The following is a 17,234-nucleotide window of genomic DNA, read 5'->3' on the forward strand; positions in this document are numbered from 1 at the left end:
CATTATTTTTGGGCTGCATTAGTTTCTAAATCATCTAACATCATTGACACCTCACCCTCATTTCTTCCATCTCATGAGGTCAAAAGACCTTTGGTATTTCCATTCCGCACATAATACTCCATATACCACATAACAGCTACCACGCAGTCAAGACTGAAAAAGAATTTAGAACCAATTTAGTGTCATACGAAATTAATAATACAAGTATTTAAAATGAGTATTCAACTTACGAATCTGCCTTTTGTTGAGCCGTCTTATCACATTTAAGAATCGGCCAATTAATTTCAGTTTGATCTATTATTGCAGGTAAAGTCATTTTTCATATTCAAACAATACATAATCTCCAAGTTTGCTCCTCAAAAATCCTACATCATCAATAATGTGGTTTGGCACAACTCCACTTTGGCTCCCTTTTTTGGAATAAGGCTTGTACCAACACATGCAAAAAAGTATTTGCCAAATCACGCTGCATTAAATGAAATATGAATTAGTTAACTACTAAACTGTACATCTACGTTTCCGTAGTATTCTAAAGTTCTTACCAGCACATTTGCATCCCCGTAACATGTGCCTGGACGATTAATAACCCGTCTAGGCTTTAATGAGTCATAATGAAACCATTTTTTCGCTTTCCTATCTAGAATGAGAAGGGTGAAAAGGTCTGGAGAAACAAGCATCATTGGGAAGAAAATTATATCGACCAACCCAAAGACAGAAAGACCCTGAATAGTGTGTCATACAATAAACGAAGCAATTGCTTAGTCAACCCTCTTCTGTGACATTCCTGCAAGATATGCGGGCAATATATTGTATTAAAAAAATAAACCAAACTAGTTGAAAAGTACTTATAATTGCTAAGCACCACTCATTAGATGAAAAAGTAATATTTTACCATTATTTTGTGTGACATGAAATAGCACTCATTGTGAAATAAATGTGGCTGAGCAAGAGACCTCTCCAAGTAGAGGATCCAAATCCTCCAATAATGTACCAAATGCATAAATTGTCTACCAAATTAAAACAGAAAAATAAGCCAAAAATAAATAAATGTAGTCCAACGTAGAATATAGTATAAGTTGTAACGCATTGCGATGTACTATATACGGGTTGTTGCGATGTCACGCGTTTAGTGGCGTCCTGCAAAACATTAAACGTCCTGCAAAACGTGAAAAAAAAAAAAAACATTAAATTTACCACCTCAAAATCCAAAAACTATGGGACATTCAATTCTAAAAAAAAAAACCTTAACCTTGGGATCTTTTTCAAAAAATTATGGTTACGACCTTCATTAGTACAACACAATCACCAATGGTACATTTTGACACCTTAATTGATTATGAAAACACATAAACTAGAAAGAAAAATCAATAAAATCACACTTTGAACACAAGTGGTGTGATTCTAAGAAACAAATCAACTGGTGATTGTGCAATAGGTACAACACATAAATTTTTTTAAATAAACAAATCAAATGGTGGTACAACACAAATGCTGCCCACCCACTAAGAATTGCCACAAACCCCAAAACTTGGTACACGGATATAAGAAATTAGAAAAAAAATACAAAACCAACCACAAAAAATCAAATCAAACACACACCAAAAAAAAAAATTAACAAAAATGTGGCCCAGCAAGAGACCTCTCTAATAATGTACCAAACGCATCAATTGTCTGCCAAATTAAAACAAAAAACCTGTGTTGGCAACATTTTGAAAGATGGACAATCAAACTTGTTGAATATTAGATGCTCCAGCCACGGGCTCTTGATTGTCTTTCTATACACCCTTGTTGTGTTCTTCATATACATTATTATCTAGTAAAAACTGTTTAGATTCATGATGTTCAATGACTTTCCCTTTTGGTTGCGTAAAGACCAATAAAAAACCATTAGTTTATGTAATGTACCAACCAAGCCTAAACAAATTGAAAACCATAGGCCCTTTAACAAGTACATGAATGAAACTCAAATATTCATCACAATAGACAGAAAAGAAAGGCAGAAAGACCATGAATCTATGTTATCTTATACCAACATTGTTTTGAAGTCAATATTTGCTACGTTCTCATGAAGCTGAGACAAATTCCACCTCATAAAGTTTGGATTGTCCAAACACCGTGGACATAGAGCATCACACAATCTTGTTTCCTCGCACACCCAAAACTAGCAAGTAAAAAAAAAGATCAACAAATTTAAAAATAGAAAATTAGGATTAAATACCAAATCCTAATAATTTTTTGGTATAGCATGAAGATCATATAATATTTCAATTGAACTACCAAATTTAAATGTACTTTTTAATATTATGTCACAAACATGTTGACCCCTTTGATTTGACCTTTTTTCATTTGATATTTTTGTCCTTTGGCCCACATATGATGAATGTTAATTAAAATTTATAAGGTTTTGACAAAATTGCCCTTGAGGCTTTTATATTATCTTGAAAATTTGCTAATGTAGTCTCAACTTCACATTTAGTTGTGACTATACGACATTCACAACTTCAAATTTAGTTGTGAGACAATCACAGTTAAGTTGTGACTTAATTAAAATTTTTTTAGAGAAATTATACAACAATATAGTATAAATAGAGGTCAAAACAATACTTTTACTCAAAATAATACATAGTATAGTGGTGTGAGTTGTCTCTTTCAATTTACTATGACAGTCACAGTTAAGTTGTGACTAGATTGATTTTTTTTTTTTTAATACAATATAGTATATAAATTAATGTAATATTTGTGATGTAATATTTTTTTTATTTTTTTATAGTAGTGGCATGTGATATAATATTTGTAAATTATAATATCTTTTACTTTATTATTTTATTTGACTTTTCAACTAGTATTTAATTTAAAATACTATTTAATTTTGGTACCTAAACTAAAAAGTTATTGAAATTTAGTAGTTAAAATCAATGGACCTATTTAAAAATCAAACGACAAATTGATTTAAAAACTCAATCTGACCTCAAATCGTATCCCTTAGTACATGAAATCGAGAAATTACAAAGAAATTAAATATGAACCAGAAACCCAATCCGACATTAAACCCTATCCCATGGTACATGAAATTCAAAAATTTCAAAGAAATTAAATAAGAACAAGAAACATAATTCAACCTTAAACCCTATCCCATGGCACATGAAATACATAAATTAAAAGGAAATTAAATAAGAACAATAAACCCAATCCAACATTAAACCCTATCCCATGGTACATGAAATTTAGTAATTAAAAGGAAATTAAATAAGAACAAGAAACCCAATCCGACATTAAACCCTATCATGGTACATGAAATTAAAAAATTATCAAGAAATTAAATAAGAACAAAAACATCAATCCACCCTTAAACCCTAACCCATGGTACATGAAATAGATATTAAACAACAACAAGAAACCCAATCCGACATTAACCCTATCTCATGGTACATGATATACAGCAATTACAGAAAAAAAAAAACCTCAAATGAAATCTCAACTTCAAAACAAAACGTACGTACTATTTGTGGTTCAATCTGTCCATTTGAATGTCTCATGCCAACCATGGTCGATATGGTAGAAGAATGAAAGATTTAGTTCCAAAATTAACCACAAAACCCAAATGACCCCAGCAACTCTCTCGCCTACCCAGCCTGGTACAATCGAAACTCAAAACTAAAATTAAAAACTCAAACTTGATCGGATAAGGGATAAGATCAAAATTTTGAATAGAGAGAGAGTTTCGGATGATAGGAAATCAAACTAAGAACGACGTTGTGATTTGGGGCAAAAGAAGTATATTGCAAATTTAAGGAAAACAAAAAAAGGTGACCTGGACGCTGACTAATTGATGACTAGGATTAAAACTCCTAATATCAACTAGGATTAAAACGAACTATCTATAAGTTTCTTTTATTAAAAGTCGTTGAAAGTCTATCAATGTCTATGAAAGTTTTTTAATAAAACTCCATGAAAGTTTTTCATAATTCTAAAAGTCTATGAAAGTCTATCACTTAAAAAAGGTCTTTAAAAGTCATTAAATGTCTGGATTGAGTACACCTCCCGTACTTTTGTCCCAAAAAAAAAAAAAAATATCGTGGTGCCTCTGCAAAAGAACGTAGAGGTCTGATTGCCTTCCACCACCTCATAACACTAAACAGGTTATTTGGGAAGCAGAGCTGCGCCTAAGGTAATCTGCCATTGGCTTGTGTCATGGGCTGGCTTTTCACGGCACAAGACGGACCGTACGACACTTGCTAACCTTCTCCTGGGTTAAAAATTAGCCATGTGATCGAGTACCTCGAAAGGCAAAGATCTACACGATAAATTAGATTTATGCAAGCACCAAGAAAGCAACAAATAACATTCACACAACGAAACAAAAAGGAAAAGCTCACAATGCAACATATGATTGAATAAATATGCTTATTATATTAATGGCAAGAGAGTACAGGGGCTCATGTGCATGCTCTTACCTATGCTAGTGAGCTAGCCTAGCATTCCACTGACTAGTCACCCCCTTGTAAAGAGCATTCTGAGCCGTTTTCAAGATTACACCAAGAAACATCAAAATGTATGAGGAGTCATAATTCCTTCAAAAAGAAAAATAACTATTTTGCTAATTACTGAAATACCCTTGCACACAAGTAAGCGGCCAAAGGCTTGACTAATGACCTTGGAAAATCTTGGTTATGGCAATACAAAAGCAAACCCTAACATCCTCCCCCACTTAAGTTGTCGGCATCCTAAACGACTGCGTAGCCTGAAACTCTTTAATCTTCTGCTTGAATTGTTGTAAGTCTTCACCCTTCTCCCAGCTTATCTCTTCGTTGCTTATTCCTTTCCACTTGACGAGGAACTCCATGCGTGGATGTCTGACAATGACTATTACTCTGTTGGCTAGGATATCTTCAACTTTTCTAGTCTTCGGCAGCTTAATGTCGACGACAGTTCTGATTGGCTGGTTGCGTGTGGGATCTTCTAAGTCTAGGTTGTAGGGCTTGAGATTGCTGACGTGAAAGACGAGATGCACCTTCATCGATCCAGGAGAGAACGTTAATCTTGTAGGAGGCTTTACCAACTTTGGCGAAGACTGGAGCTGGCCCTTCATACTTGCGTAGGAGTCTTCGATCTTTGTCGCAAAGGAATCTGAGTTGTTTTAGCATCAACTTGATCAGGACTAGGTCCCCCACTTGAAACTCAAATGGCTTACGTCCACAATCTGCCCACTTCTTCATTCTGGAGAAAGCTTTCTCTAGGTAAGCTCTGGCAATTTCGAAATTGGTCTTCCATTTTTTTGTGAACTTGAAGGCTCTGGGGTTCTTCCCTGTGTAGTTCTCATCAATTGTGTGCGGCAAAAGAGGTTGTCCCAACGATCTCAAATGGGCTCATGTTGGTGGTCGAGCTCTTTCGAGAGTTAAAACAAAATTGGGCGGTATCTAGCAATTGTACCCAATTCTTCTGGTTAGCATTTACAAAGAGGCACAAGTACTCTTCCATGAGCCCATAGAACCTTTCTGTTTGGTCATCTGTCTGCGAATGATAACTCGAAGAGATGTTAAGTTGAGAACCAAGTAAGTTGAACAGTTCAAACCAGCACATACCTGTTCACAACCTGGGATCTCGATCGCTCACGATGTTTTTGGGAACTCCGCAATATTTCACCACATATTTAAAGAATAGCATGGCCGTCTCTTCTATCGGACAAGACTTTGAAGTTTGGATAAATGGTTGCATACTTCGAGAATCTGTCCAAGACCACTAAGATGCAAGTGAGGAGGTCTTTAACCTTCGAAAGGCTGGTAATAAAATCTATGGAGACACTTTCTCAAGGTCGGGTAGGGATCGAAAGTGGCTCAAACAACCTCGGAGTTTTCAGTCTCTCCACCTTGTCTTGCTGGCAGGTGATCTTGGTGTATTCTATAATATCATCACGCATCTGGGGCCAGTAGTATCCTTACTTCAAAAGAGCATGTGTTCTCTGCCAACTTGGGTAACCAGCCTACAAGGTGTTATAGTATCCTCGCAATAACATCCTCTACAACCCATCTGCCTTCAGGACGAACAACATTCCTCCCTTCGTCCATAATAGCTGGTCTTCAACCCAAAATCAGAGGCTCTTTCCTTCATTAGTGAGTTTCATGATGGATTGAGCTACTGAATCCTTGCCCAAACTTTTTCTTATGTGCTTCTGCACAAATGTAGCCATTGTGCTACCTGACAATGTTGCAAGTGATTGTGAGGTCGCAAACTCGACTTTTCGACTAAGGGCATCAGATACTTGATTGGTATGTCTGGCTTTATGCATGAAGGTGAAGTTGAATTCTGCAAGGAATTCCTGCCATCGGGCTTGTTTGGGCGTCAGCTTAGGCTGTGACAGAAAATGACTGACCGTCGAGTTGTCTGTCTTCACAATAAACTTGGACCCCAGTAGATAGTTCCTCCATGTTCTCAGGCAATGAATCACTGCTAAAAGTTCATTCTCTTGGGCCGTGTACTTCCTCTCAACTTTGGGCCTTTCGGCTAGTTTGTGACTCTCATAAGCAACTGGATGACCTTGTTGTAAAAGAACCCCTCCAAGAGCAAAATCTGAGGCATCGGTTTACACCTCGAAGGTTTTTGTCATGTCCAGAAGAGCCAAGAATGGATCATTCATCATCACCTCCTTTATGTCTTCAAATGCCCCCTAACATTAATCTTCCTAATTGGAAGTTGTCCCCTTCTTTAGTAACTTGGTAAGGGGAGTGGCTCTTCTTGAGTAGCCCTCCACGAAACGTCGATAATAGTTGAACAACCCAAGGAAGGATCATAGTTCTTTCACATTTCAAGGAGTTTGCCAATCTCCTATAGTCCTTACTTTCTCCATGTCCATTCTAATATGACCATGCTCAATTATGTGACCAAGGGATGCTTACTTGGGTGAACGAACACTTCTCCCTTTTCATAAACATATAATTGTCCCGTAACTTCTGAAACACTTGCCTCAAATGCTCTTGGTGTTCTTCCAATGAGGAGCTATAGACAACAATGTCGTCGTGGTAGACTATCACAAACTTATCTAGATACTCGTGGAAAACTTGGTTCATGAGCATGCAAAAGATGACGGTGAGTTTGTCAACCTGAATGACATTACCATAAACTCAAAAGCTCCATAGCGGGTGACACAGGTCGTCTTCCGTTCATCCCATTCAGTAGTGCACACTTGGTAATAACTCGACCTAAGGTCTAGCTTAGTGAAGAACTTGGCACTGCTCAATTGATCAAATAAATCGGCAATTAGGGGAATGAGATACTTGTTGTGCACCGTGACCTTGTTGAGAGCTTGGTAGTCTACACATAACCTGAGACTCTCGTCATGTTTCTTCTGGAATAGGACAGGTGCTCCAAATGAGGCCTTTGAAGGCCTAATAAACCCGACGTCGAGTAGCTCATCCAACTATCTTCGTAACTCGGCTAACTCGGAAGAGGCCATTCGATATGGTGCTTTGGTTGGTGGTCTTACCCCAGGGATGAGCTCTATACTCCTTGGTGGTAAGGACTTAGGAAGTTCATTAGGCATCACATCTTGGTAGGTCTTCAAGACTTCCTCAATCTTTGGCGGGACATGCTCTTCTTTCATCTCATCCTTCATTATGAGGACTAGCATATAAGATGGCTCCTGGCGCTTCACTCCCTTTTTAAATTGTATAGCTGACAAGAAACAAGGCTTAGTAGGTTTCTTTATCTTTGAGGAGAAACTTCATCCCCAATATAACATCGAAATCATCCATTTGCACGGCCACGAGGCCCGTTTCTCCTTCCCACGACGCGAGCTTAATGTGCACTTGTTTGGCCATGCCGATTGTTGGCAAGGCTTCATAATTCATAGCTTTCATACGCCCGATGTACTTCTTAAGCTTTAGACTCAACCTTTGGGCTTCTTCTGTTGAGATGAAGTTGTGGGTGTCACCTGTGTCAACCATCATGCTTCGAGCGGCTTTGCCATTTATTGTTGTCTCCACGAACATGAGGCCTTTGTCTGGAGCCTTCTGGTAACTGCCCATCTGCTTCTTCATGGCCCCCAAGAATCACAAAGCTCCCATATGGCCAGGCACCTTCACTCTTCAGTAGTCTGCCCCTGGTAAGGTTACGGGTTTGTTCCCTACTGCTCGCATGGTGAGGTTGGGCTTGTTGTTCATTTCTCCAAGATCCATCCTGATTGCTCTAATTGCGGCTTGGAAATCCTTCGTCAACTCATTAATAGCTTTCAAAAGACCCTGAATCATATCATCCATCGGGTCGATGGCAATAGGGCTTGTTGCGCCCACCAGACTCTTTCCCTTCTCCAAAGCTACTACCCTGACCGCCAAACCTTCTAATGCTCTGATCTTGCTCAGGAGCTCGGGTAGATTATAGCTTTGTATCTTAGCGGAAAGCTCACCAAAGCTATCTGGGAGTCCTCCAAGCTCTCCCAATCAATCATCGATCCAATCAAAATGTTGTTCATTAGTTATTCGGGACATTGTTTCCAATTGTTAGTTAACCTGGCTCTGATATCAACTGTCACGGGCCAGCTTTTCACAGCACATAACGACCTGTGTGGCACTTGCTAACCTTCTCCTGGGTAGCAAGTTAGCCAAGTAAGTACCTCAGAAGGCAACGATCCACACGATAAATTAGATTTGTGCAAACACCAAACAAGCAATAAATAACATTCACCACAATGAAACAAAAGGAAAGGCTCACAGTGCAACATATAATTGAATAAATATGCTTCTTATATTGATGGCAAGAGAGTACAGGGGCTCATGTGCATGCTTTTACCTATGCTAGTGAGTTAGCCCAGCATTCCACCGACAAGTCACCCCTTGTAAAGAGCATTCTGAGCCGTTTTCAAGATTACACCAAGAGATTTTATATAAAAATGTACGATGATTCATAATTCCTCAAAAAAAAAAATAACTATTTTACTAATTACTGAAATACCCTTGCACACAAGCAAGCGGCCAAAGGTTTGACTAATGACATTGGAAAAGCTTGGTTGTGGCAATACAAAAGCAACCCCTAACACCTTGCCTGGAGGCGCGCCTTAACAACACATTTTGAAACTGTTTGGGCCTGATTTTGAATATTTAAAATTGGCCAAATTTTGCAGGATTTAGTTGGACCGCTTGTAGGGAAAGCCTAAGTGATAAAAAAAAATACTACCTAAAGTAAACTAGGCTGATAAGGAATTAAGCCGCATAAAGACAGGCCCACATCAACAAATAAAGAACTGAGAGTGAATGGGCCGAGCCCAAAAATGACGAAGAAATTGATCAAGCCTATAGAACAAATCTTACTGAAACAAGGAACCAAAAAATCCCAAAAGATCAAGAGTCATAACTTCTCAAAGATTCTTATCGATTCCGACCTCTCAAATGATCATGACTCTTGGGAATCAAGGCACCCGTTAGGGTTTGATCATTGTCAATAAAGGCCTTCACCTCCCAAAGAAACAACTTTTTGATCCCCAAGAAATCCAAAGAAATTGAGAGCATTAAGCATCCCATGTTTTGAATTCTCATAGGTTGTTACTATGTTTCTTTTAATTTACAGGTTTTAGGCAAGTTCTTAAGAAAATCTCATGGTTTCTTTCAAGAATCTAGGATCAAAACCCTTGTTTTCTTTGGTTGTTATTGATAGTAATATGAATATGTTTCTTTGATCTGCTTATTACTAGTTTAGATTTTACTTATTTTTTCTTTACTTCTTTGCATAATAAGTAGGTTTATTGTTTTCTTATATTAGGATAGTGTTAGATTATGTGTATCACAATTCATACTCGTATTATTTCGATTAATTTTGAAGATTGTTTGTGCTTTGAATTTGTTTTTATTGTTCGTTGTACATTCACATTCACTCACTGCATCACCACCACACCAACTCCGGCCACACTACCCTAAGTCCTTGCAGGCAAGGCAACAAAACCTTTGTGACTGGGAGGTGCTTCTTCCTCTGTCAACGGTCGCTTGACTGGAAGTTAGTTTCAACTGAAATCATCATATTGCACGCCCGGTCTACAGCCGTGTACTGGCATGTCTAACGCACATAAGAAAGACATAGTTTCCCTAATTTGGGGCTTGAGTAACACGTGGTCGCAGGAAATTAGAGGCAAAGATTTTTTGCACGCCCGGTGGGACCCGTGTAATGTATGCCAACTAACACTCTGTTTCAAACCCTGAAAAAGAGAGTTAAGGAGTTTGAAGTCAGAAATAAGGAACTTGAGTGTCACAGCCCAATCAAAATAATATCTTATTATTCTTGATTGAGATGAGTCATACCTTAATGGTATAAATTAAATTTTCTTACAAGATAAATGGAAAGAAAAATAATTTTCCTTATTTTGGAGAAGAAAAACCTCTCTTTTATAAGCTATGAAAATTAAATATTTAGTTCTCTTCTAATTATTATTGGTACTTAAAATTAAAGTGTAGTTAGGGCTACAACACAAATATTCTTTATTTTACACAAATTTATCTTTGATAAAAACTAGGCTATAAGCATGACTTTTGAGCATAATCCTAGGTATCACTTGGGGGTTCCATCACTTGAGTCAAATGATTGTCAACTGCACAATCTGTTAACAACGTGAACTTTGAGGCTCAATAGGAATTTTTAGTTCCTCATGGCCAACTATTATAACAAGCATCAGAGTATGTAAATGAATTAATGAATGATGATGCATGCATGAATTCACTCTCTTTCTACCCTGTTATCTTATACGTAAGACAGACTGATGCAGTACAATCAGCCAAGGTTTACAAACATAAACCTAAAAGAACAAGAAGCCTGGAATCTACCAGGAAATTGAGAGAAAACCTCAACAATTAGTTTGATAAAAATAATAATAGAATAATTCGGCTAGCAATTGTAAAAATTGCTTAAGTACGCTTAAAGAAACCCTAGGGCGCAAATAACCATATAATTAAGGCCCACAGGTAATTACAAACCCAAATAAAATATAAACGAAAATAAATAAAATGTCTAAAAGTTTAGAATTCAGTTTTGAGGCCCTAAACGATCTCGGATGGCCGAAAAAGCCTATTCCTTACGGCATAGCAATGAGTTTGACTCGTCTCGCGATTCCCTTCGAAACGATATGCATTAGTGCCACTTTCAGAGCCAAACCCTCCGACTAGTAGAAATCATTTCCCAAATTTATTGGGTTTGCAACGACCAAGCTGTTGCATAAACTTCTCCGCCATCCATTCTGCATCACAGACAGGTTTGCATGTTTCATACCATACATTTTACCAATATGGCCCTGAATGCCCTTGTAATGTCCTAAATAATAATAATAATAATAATAATAATAATAAATAGATAAATAAACTTATATTTATTGGCTTTAAAATTGGGCTAAATTTCTAAGTTTGGGCTTTAGCCCAATTATCTACAAGATAAAAAGCCCAACTTAAAAAAAAATGGAAGAAGGAATAGCACCAATGTCTATCAGCCCTCTTAATTTGGAACCTAAGCTTAAGATCAATGGTGATGATCCCTTTAGAGGGATGAGTCATTATTTAAATAATGATTAGCCTCATTTCTTCTTAACTGAATAAGCCAATTAGATGGTTATTCTAACCAAGACTTTGGCTATAAATAAACCGGTATAAGTGTGCTTAAGAACACTCTTAAGTAGCAAAACTAAACAGAGAAAAAGAGAGAGCGAGAGAGAGAGAGAGCGAGAGAAAGAGGAAGAGAGAAAGGGACAGAAATAGAGAAAGCTTTGAAAGGAATCACATTTTAGCCTCTATTTAACTCCAGGGGATAGAGAAGAAGATGAGCTCAAGGAATCATGGGTGTTCTTAGCATTTTGTTTTTTTCTTTCTTTCTTTTGAAACTTTTATTTTAAATTTTGTTTATACATCTTTGTTTAATGTTGTTAAAGTAAAAGTAGGTCATTTATAACTTTATTATAGCCATAGGAATAGGTTCTGAGGGTTGAAAACGAAAGAAAATGAAAAACCAAGAAAAATGAAAAATCTGGAAATTTTTCCAAAAAATTCGCATGTTCGTATGGCCTCATTTCGGGTCTTATAACTTGAGTTTTAACCGTCCATTTTTCATGTTCTTTATATGGTTGTAAGCATATAACTGTAATCATTATTTGTTTTCTTTTCTTTTCTTTTACTGAAACATTGATTAAATGTGATAACTGGCCATGAGGGATCACTATACCCTACTGAGCCTTAAAAGCTCACACTCTAATAGATCGTGCAGGTGACAGAAATATGATTGATGACGTGGATCCCAAGGGAAATTTAGAGAATTTGCAGGAGTATTATGTTTTGTTTGTTTATCAATAAATTGTAATATATAAGAAGATGAACAACTGGTATGATACTCTTGGAACAGTAGTTTGCTAAATAAAATCTATTTTTCATATTCACTTTACTTAGTTTCTTCAATTATTTTCTTTTATTTTCTTTTCACGTCTTAATTGTAGAAATAATTTTATAAATCTGCGATTAGGATGTAAATCACACTTCACTCCGAGATATTAGATTTTATTCAGGATTGGAGCATGACAGGCCTAGTGCCCTACCGTATGATCTAACACCCATTAATTTTACCCCATATTTAAAATCTTTCATTCACTTTCCTCTCGGTCCCAAGACATCCCCTTTCCTTGGTACCAAAGTCCCACGAGATCACTAAGACATCCCTTTTCCTTTAGTACCTCAATTAATCAGTTCCACTTATTAAACAATTAACCATGTACCAGGTTTTTGAATGGATATGTGCATGCTTGGATGAATAATGATTACATCTCTAAGAAATGTTCAACCCCAATAATATATATATATACATATATATATCAATAATGACTATCATTATTAATGATAAGTTGATGACTTTATTTGTAATGTACAATGTTCACAAGTAATATAAATACATCGAAATGCTGAGTACCAATAACATTAGTAATTAATATATAAAAAAAATATCAATAGTACTTATGTGATATCCATAGAAATCACATATTAACAAACACACACACACACACACACACACACACATATATTTTAGTGATCTTCTATGCACCCGGGTTTATAAAAATGATAACATTCTAGTTTATTGATAGGTGCCACTAAAATATTATTCATCGTTCATGTCACCACTGGTTGCACACAATTCATAGCAGCAAAACAATCTCTTGGCCCATCACTAGTGAAAAGGTAGGCATTAAATTTAGGAAAAATCTTAGCAAAATGACTATAACTATACCCCGATTTTCAGTTGAGGATCTCGTTTTCACTTTGCTTCAATTAAGGACTATTATTTTTTAAGTGTTTCAATCAAGAATATTCCATCAACTCCGTCAAATTTTCCGTAAAAAACTTGTCACGTGACTCGTACGTGACCAGTTTGTAGGGGCATTTATGTATTTTTTGTGTATTTAAAAAATAATTATAAAATATGAAAAAAAAAAGCTGGGAATTGAAACCCAGCCACACCGACCTCACCCCCAGCCACCACTGACCCACCTTCACTCCCCAGCCACCACCGTCGACTCCCCCTCCATCACCGGTGACTCCTCCTCCACCGACGACTCCCCCTCCACTGGCCATCCCTCTTCCCCATCAGCCCAACCCCGCCAATTTTCTCTCACTCAGACTCACTTCTCTTTCATCTCTCTTTGCCTCTATTTCTCTCTCATCGATCTCTCTCTGCCTCTCCTCTCTTTTTCGCACCCAGCCTTTGCACCATGCTAACCCAACCTCGCCCCTCCCCCCACCACCTAGCCCGACCCTCTCTCATATCTCTTTGCCCCCTCTCTCTCTCTCTCTCTCTCTCTCTCTCTCTCCCTTCCCCTTCTCCAACCCATCCTCGTCACGCCCCCCACCCAGCCCCGAGCCTGACCCCGCCCCATCCCTCTGCCGCCTGTATCTCTCACTCTCTCACTCTCTCTCTCTCTCTCTCTCTCTCTCTATCTTTCTTGCTTTCTCTCTCTTCGATCTGGACGGGGCCAAGCTAGGCGCGCATACGTCCTCGTCCCTGCAACATCAAAATTTGAAAGTAAACTTAAAAGGCTATATTTATCAGTTCTTAAATAACTGTCAAATTGCTGGTGACAATTTTGGTTTTGGTCTCAAATTCACAAATTCTTTGTTACAAGTATGGAAACTTCAAGTGTTTAGTACCTCCATTGCTTATTATATTCAATAATTCTATGTAACGACTGGGATGATATTGAAAATTAATTGTGTGGTTTTAGCATTTGTACACTATTTATAGTGTAAGAAACACCATAAATTTGCAATAGAGTTAAAGGGTATCCTCTAGTTTCAGAAATGAAGGTACCCTCTAGTTTGTAATGCAAGAGGGGATTAAACAATACCCAGCCTTGGCCTCGTCGCACCCAGCCCCAACCCCGTGCCTTCCCTTTGCCGCCTCTATCTATCTATCTATCTATCTATCTATCTATTTATCTATCTATCTATCTATCTATCTATCTATCTATCTATCTATCTATCTATCTATCTATCTCTCTCTCTCTCTCTCTCTCTATCTCTCTCTCTCTCTCTCTTTTTTCTATCTCTCTCTCTCTCTCACTCTCTCTTCGATATGGATGGGGCCAAGCTAGGTGGTTGGGAAAGGGCAGGGCAGGGCAGGGCTGGGAGGGGGAAGGGGGAGGGTCGGGCTAGGTGGTGAGGGGGAGAGGCGGGGCTGGGTAAGGGAAGGGGGAGGGCCGGGTCGGCATGTTGCAGGGAGCGGTGGTGGTGGGAGATATTTTTTTTTTTTTAAATTCATTAGTTTTATTTTTTAATATTTTTTAGGAGAAATTACCATTTCGTCCTTATGAATTGGTCACGTGACCCTCATGTGATCAATTTTAACAAAATTTTGGGCGAAGTTGATGAAATATCCTTGATTGAAACACTTGAAAAATAATAGTCCTTGATTGAAGCAAAGTGAAAACGAGATCCTCAACTGAAAATAGGGGTATAGTTATAGTCATTTTGCTAAGATTTTCCCTTAAATTTAATATAGACTGTAAGGGTTATCATTGTCCCCAAGACTAACCATTGAATGATTTGGCTCCATCTTAAAAAACAAAGTCAGATACGAAGATACCTGCAAAAGTCCTGCACAAGTATTAATAATGGAAAATTCAATCTAAAAAAAGGACTAAAAGCTTGAAACTTGTAACAACCAATGTGATCCTCAGTATTGTTTAGAACCACAGTAATTCTCATAAAATTTGAAACAAGCACTAGCAATCGTTTTCAATTCCATAATAATTCCATTTTCTAATTTCAATAAGGGCAATCAATTAATCAACCATTCATTGAATTGAACAATTGGTTAGAGCAATCCGAATGGGAACTCAAAACTGGGTTCAACTCAAAAAATGAGCCCAGCCACTCGCGCACAACGCACCCAATTATAGAGCGACACGTGGCTGCTGCAGAGAAGTTTATGGGTCATTTTTCAACATTCTCCATTGGGTTTGGAGAATTTTTTATTGTATCTAAGTTTTATGGCTAAAAAATTACGACGTTTGAAATGTGAATTTGTAGCTAATTGATTGCTCTATAGCCTCTATGTGATTGTAAGAAACTGGTGGGAAAGAATGCATATTTCATCTTATTTTAAGTAATTTTCTTATCCATAATCTAAAGACTATGAAAGAAAAAACAGGTTCAAGATAAACCCTAAAGATACTTGAATAAAATATAGAAAATGCTAAAAAATACCAAATTTAAGTTGGTATATATTGCTTCTCTATATTGCTGTCATTGGCAATGATTTTTCATAAAAAGAAAATTAGCTACTTTACAAAAGGATAAGATTAAAAAAAAAAAAAAACATAAGCATTCAACCAACCTCAGTTATAATTACTATGCTGGTAAAGATACTTGAATAAAATACAGAAATCCAAAAAATACCAACTTAAATCCATATAAGATAATACCTATTGCTTCTCTATATTGCTGTCATGGGCAGTGATTTTTCATAAAAAGAACATATAGCTATTTTACCAAAGGAGATTAGTAACAAAAATTTTGAGAAAAAAGTAATTTGCCCCTTAAAAAGCAATACCAAATAGGGCCTAAAACTTACTATAATAAATCTTATATAAAAGTGAAATGTGAAACCTAGAAATTCCATCAATGATATTGAACGCAGTGCAGGTGATGAATCACAACACACACACACCTTAGACTTGTTGGTTCTCTAGATTGAGAATACCAAGAACAAGGAGCCTATAACCTTGTTGATCCAAACGGATTCCAAGTTGATAAAAAGACTTCGAAAGAAACTTCAATTTTTCATTAATCAGATTAAAAAACACCACATAACATCTCATCAAAACGTTTAAATACCATACAGTCTTAGATAACTCCCTAAAAGCCATAAATGGTATATTTAACAATCAAAATAAATACTGAAAATAATAAAAGACAATTAAAATGCAAAAAAAAAAAAAAAAAAACTACAGAAAAACTTTAAAAGCGATTTTGGCCTAGCAAACGGCCTTATTTGGCCAAAATCCCTTTCCGAAAAGGTATGGTGCACAAAAATTGGACGCTGGGACCCTAATGGTCAGATTTGCGCCTATCACTCCAGAGTCAATAGTTATGTGTCATGCGTGCTGCATCAGATATAATACATGTAAAAGTGGAACCTAGAAATTCCATTTAATGATCAAATACATGGATTTAAGCTATACCTAAATCATCATTCCCACCTCCCTGAGATTACGACGACAAACTATATAATGATTCTTCACCAACCGATACATGGAGTTAAGCTATACCTATACCAAGTTGAAAGATCATGGCCAAGATTGATCAGATTGCCATACTTCTTTCTAACAGGTTAAGGGTGACTGCACAAGGTGGCCATTGCTATATATAGCAGACCAAGAATGGTTGTTGCTGCCTCAATAACTAACAGAAAAAATTGGTGATTAATATAGGCCAAAAATGTTTTAGTGTTCTTTTGGTAATTCCTCTTCAACTTCAGTCTCCTCTTTCAATTGGTCATCATCTTCCACCAAATCCTCTTCCCATTTGTTATTTTCTTATGAAAAACGTACATTATGATAGTTCATACTCTCTTAAGTTATACTTTCATTCTTTCTGAAAGTTAGATTAGGGACTTAAAAATTTGGGCACCAGTCATTATGTAGGATCGTGTATGAAAACGAAAAAGCGACACTTTTTTTTTTATTTACAACAAATATAAAAAATAAAAAAAACAAAATCATGTATATTAAGAAT

This window comes from Dryas octopetala, chromosome 8 (assembly GCF_963921425.1).
Source record: "Dryas octopetala chromosome 8, drDryOcto1.1, whole genome shotgun sequence".
NCBI classification, from domain to species: domain Eukaryota; kingdom Viridiplantae; phylum Streptophyta; class Magnoliopsida; order Rosales; family Rosaceae; genus Dryas; species Dryas octopetala.